Source organism: Triticum aestivum, chromosome 3B (assembly GCF_018294505.1).
Source record: "Triticum aestivum cultivar Chinese Spring chromosome 3B, IWGSC CS RefSeq v2.1, whole genome shotgun sequence".
Taxonomy (NCBI): Eukaryota; Viridiplantae; Streptophyta; class Magnoliopsida; order Poales; family Poaceae; genus Triticum; species Triticum aestivum.
In genome coordinates, this window is record NC_057801.1 from 768960225 (window position 1) to 768965328 (window position 5104).

At 43.1% G+C, this 5104-nt stretch overlaps 1 long non-coding RNA gene across 1 annotated transcript; it reads left to right on the forward strand.

Annotated features, from left to right (window-relative positions):
* Nucleotides 1–2340: 2340 nt before the first annotated feature.
* On the forward strand, nt 2341–3552 carry LOC123066455 (uncharacterized). Its single transcript, XR_006431345.1, has 3 exons — nt 2341–2454; nt 2600–2744; nt 2966–3552. It is a non-coding gene; the product is annotated as an uncharacterized lncRNA (long non-coding RNA).
* Nucleotides 3553–5104: the final 1552 nt, after the last annotated feature.

Genomic DNA, 5104 nt, shown 5'->3' on the forward strand with positions numbered 1-5104 from the left:
GTTTGCAAATCCTAGAAAATGTCCACCTTTTCATTTTTTAGGAGTTTCATAATTGTTCCATTTCAAAATTTTGTTCACAAATTTGAAAAAGTTTGCTCGTTTTCAGATTTTTTGGGAGTTTCAAAATATGTTGATGTTTCCAAATTTTGTTTTGGAGTTTCAAAAAAGTTCCCGTTTAAAAAAATGTTCCTGATTTTCGAAAATATTTTAGTTTGAAAATTGTATCCGCAAATTTGGAAGTTTTGCGTTCCACAGATCACTTCATTTTTGCAATTTGTTTTTTGGCTTTTGAATTCCAGAAAATAATTTGGCTCCACGCCGCGGGTTGGTTCGTCATGTTTTGGCGCTGCTATATAATTAGTAGTACAATGTCGTGTATAGCATGAGGTTCTGGTTTCAAATGCCTGTGAAGGCGGCTTTCTTTTTAGCTACAAAGCGCTGTCGTTCGCCATAATCATGGGCCGGCTCAGTTGGAGACACGCCTGTGCAAAAGCGTGACTGTTTGCCACAGAGAGCGCGTATAAGAGGTCTCATGAATATGATCCGCCGAAATTTTTGGGAGGAGATTAGTTACATAGAGACTCTTAAAATCTCTACTCTTAATGGAGCAGTTGGTAGTCTCGCTTGTAGGTTTTTTTTTCGCCCGGTTTCATTTCGTCCCACCTCCCATCACCCATTCCCACGCTGGTTTTCTTATCCATCGGTTTATTTTATGTACACTCTTTTTATCATATATACCAGCACTTCCCTAACGTATAAAAATTCATAGATCTAACTTTCCTAACTTATCCAAATCAATCGATCCCTCTAATTAGTGCAATTTGTTTTAGGAAACAAATAATAGATTTTGAGGAAACAAATAACTGGTTTTAATTAACTTTCCTAACTGATCCAGATCAATCGGTCCCTCTCTTTTATTACAAACCAATATTTTCTAAATGTATAAGAAATTACGGATCTAACTTTCCTAAATTATACAAGTCAATGGATACCTTTCAATAGTGCAATTTGTTTAAGAAAAAAATTCTGATTTTTGGAACAAAGGAAATCACTAGCCCCGCCGATATTTTCGGAACGAAAGAAGTCGCCAGTCCTGCAGATTTTTTTGAACGATATATCCATGAATCCATCTCCCATCCGCATGCATCCGCGCCCAAGCGATGAGGACCACCCCGGCTTGCCCCCTTGCCCGACGACTGTCAGATCAAGGTCGCCGAAGCCGGATTCACGCAGATCGAGGTCGTCATCGCATGGGTCGCTGATGGCGGCCACGTGTGGGATGTGGACGGCCCTCCTTTGCGAGCCGCCTGATCCAACTCTCCACCTCAGGACGATGCAGTGCCTCCCAGGCAAGGCTGCGACGGCCTCCTCCTCATGCCGTCTCTGTCCTGCTCCTCAACCCGTCACTGTCGCCTCCCCTCCTCCGTGGGCTGCCTGTCTGTGCCCAATGTCGGAGGACGACGTCCACCATTTAGCGGATCCCAGCGGAAGGGTCCAACACGGCGGTCGTCTCCAACGAGCGGTGGTCGACACCGACGAGCAGGGCCCTTTGGTCGCCAACCCTTGTCCTACTGCTATCTTCCCCGTCCAGAGAATCCAGAGAAACACGGTGCTTTCTTCCTCCTTATGTGGATGTGATGCAATTTAGTGAACTTCGTAAATACTGGAGCTTCAGAGAACGTTCTCCTTTTCTCCCATATGGATGAGGTGATTGCTTGCTTTTTTAGTGCTTGTGTTATTATTTCTAAGGAAAAGATAGAGGAAGAGGATCCGTGTTGTTTTGAGTGCTGATGTACTCCTGGATGAGTAGGGGATGAATTTTTGTTGTTGCTGCTAAGGAAAACATCAGTGTTACTGCTAAGGAAAAGATAGAGGAGGAGTATTTGATAACCCTCAATCAGTAGGGATGAAATTTCGTTGCAGTTTGATTACTTGTAAATTTTGTTGAAGAACTGTAATAGGAGAGGACCTACCCTTCATGTGAAATCAAACTCAAATAAAGGGCAGACATTAGTGTGCTGCTCGAAATAATGATGTTGTGATCATTTGTTCTAACAAGGAAACTCAGGTCATGCTTATCCTCCTAAATTGCAATGTTTTTTGATTTAAAGTTTGTTATTCCATGTCAACTATATCTAGCACTTTCGAAAAATAATAATCAGGAACTTGCTTTTTAATCATGCCGGGTTATAAGCAATTAGAGATTGATCACCTGCCTAGCTGCCCATTTATGAAAACAAATAGACTACCTTGAAAGTGTTCATGATTTCAAAAGCATGGATTAGGAAACTACCTACAAGTAGTATACAAATAGATTGATTCTATTGATTTTTTTGCCTCAGATGAAAGAGAAAGAAACATGGAGTTTCCTAGGCAGTTAATGTTCCTCATGATATACTGACATAGCCAAAACAACAGGTGTGTAGCTTCCAGTGAGCGAAGTAACAACAAGAGGTAAAGAAACGAGATTCTTTTTTCTCTACAATCGTTCTTTGTTTTCTGTTGCAAGAAGAGATGATTTTCAAACTTAACACTCTATTTTTTGTAAAGGTATTTCAACCAAGTCATAATCATATGATTATTTTCTTGTTTCATCTAGAAACCCCAATAAAAGAAGATATGGGCCACTGGTGGTCAATGCAGGCTTGTCGGTGGCGTATAGGGACTACATCAACTTGCCTGTCACGGCAAAGGGGGGCCAAGCTGGAGATGAGCTGGTGATAAACAATCTCAGGCCGAGAAATGTAAGAATCCTTTTTTATCATCTAGACCATGCTTACAAACCGGATGAAGATTTGTTTTGATCACATGTTAGACTATGCGACCGGGTTACCATAATTGAGTCTGATGCATACCAGTGGAGCTATATGTCAAAATGAAACTATGATGAGGCGACCCAAGCTCCCAAGACTTCATATTTTTCATAGCATTGATGATGTTGTTTAACTTTATTAAAAAATTGTAGGTTGTCGAAACTTGTCGAAGAGAATGTTGTAAAAAATATAAGGTGAAAATGATTTTAAATTGAAAGAATGGATTTCTTGCTCCGGAGCGCTCCCAGCCCCTGCTTCGCCGCCATTGCCCTGATGCTTAAGCAGGCCAGCCTTCCCGCCTCATCTGGGGGCCTATGGGCATGAGTCACCACCTCGGTAGGCCATGTAGTAGGCGGTCTCGCTTCCCCAACACAGGTACTTGCAAGAACCAACAAGGCCAAGACGACTCTTTGCATCGAGAACATGCAGATGGACGAGAGCTGCATTTATAATTGATTGGCAAGGCATGGTATGTTCCTCTCGCTCTCCTATGCAAGGCAATAGAACAATGGTCTTCCTGAAGCCAGTGCGGGAGCCACGCACGCCACTGGTGCTGGCGAGTGTGTGAGGCACATCGACAACGCACTGCATCTCAGTCGGCTTAGAGATGCCCTCCTCTGGTGTCACGGACAACAACTCATCCTCTTGCCGGCCGTCCACTTCGGACATCGAACAGTACATGACGCATCGCTCCTGTGCCTCCCCATACACCAGTGTGGGAGGGACGCAACCTAGTTGAAAACAATCCAAGCCGACGGAGGACATCTGCATCTACACCGACACCACCGGTGAGTGGGTGTGTGTGTGGGGGGGGGGGAGAACATCTTCATCTCCCTAAGATGTTGTTGTTGAAAGAGTTTGAAAACTCATAGTGCTACGTACACTCTAAACGAAGTGCATTTTCATTCATTGCAGAATTTTATGTCACTGTCTTTTTTACACGTTGAACTCATGCAGTGTATTTATACATGGGACGAGAAAATATGTATTAGAAGAACCGATATTTATAGCAATACAATCATAAGTCGCATGCAACATCCACGTGGTGCATTATAGTTTATTTCAATGGAACTATCTCTATATATAATTTTTTTGGCCCGTGGCAACACAGAGACTTGAGAGGAGAGCACGCGTGATGGCCCCTCAGCTTGATTAGTAGCAGAAACCATCATTGGAACTATGAGAGCTTCACCATCTAATCTAGGAGAGTCGAGGGGTGAGAGGAGAGACCCCAGGAAAAGAAAATAAGGTGGTACTTGCAATCTACACTAAACAGTTCAGGTCTCTCACAAAGTTCAGAAGAGTGATCCACACTTAGCCTCATATATTGCCAAACAATCTGGTGCTCACAAAAATCTGAGCAACACTTTCTAATGCATGTCACCGTTGCATCAACTCATCGTTGCCGCTCCTTCTACCGGGCCTAATCCATTGGCATCCCAGATATAAACCAGTCTTGCCTTGCTAATTAACTATATAGTACAAGTCCCAAAAACTGAGTGGCTAAAGGAACAAACTAAAACCATCAGTCCTCCCAAAATATTAAGGGCAGTTCTACCATTGGTCAATCAGTTTCAGTCATGTTAAGGACATCTACAACTCTATAATATGAAGTCATGACGATGATCGGCCTTGGCTGATGAGTCTCGATATCGGCTCAAAGTACGCAGGGGACTACGGTTAGGCCGGTGGAGTGGGAGGAGGAGGCCGAAGGAGAGGAAGAAGACAACAGTTAGCCTGGCTTCAAGAGTGTGGCTCGCGAGAACGGGAGGAGGAGGATGAACGAGAGACGAAGAAGACATACATGAAATTCGGTTGGCACAAAAATTATTCTGGCGACCAATCCCATAGTATTTACTAAACAAATTGATAAAGAGGGCATACATTAGGCATGTGCTTAGATAAATTGGTTGATTCATTTACTTGCATTTTTTCCATAGCAACGCACGGACATACGTCTGAGTTCCTATTTAGTTTGACATTTTTAGTAGAAGGTTTAGTGTCAATCTAAAACAAAATGTGATTTGAAGAACTACTGGTGTTATAGATTTGCTAGGACTAATTAAGCTGTGTGCACGCCTAAATCCTTTCCTTATGTTTTTCAATGTTGAGATTAGGCTTTTAGAAAATGTGTTTTTCACTAGTCGAGATTACACTTTTGACCGGGGGCACTAGTAGAAAACAGGGCTTTCGTCCAGGCCAGTTTAGCCCATTAGTCCCGGTTCAATCCAGAACCGGGACCAATGGAGCTATTTGCCCCGGTTCGTGAGCCCAGGGGGCCGGCCGGGCCA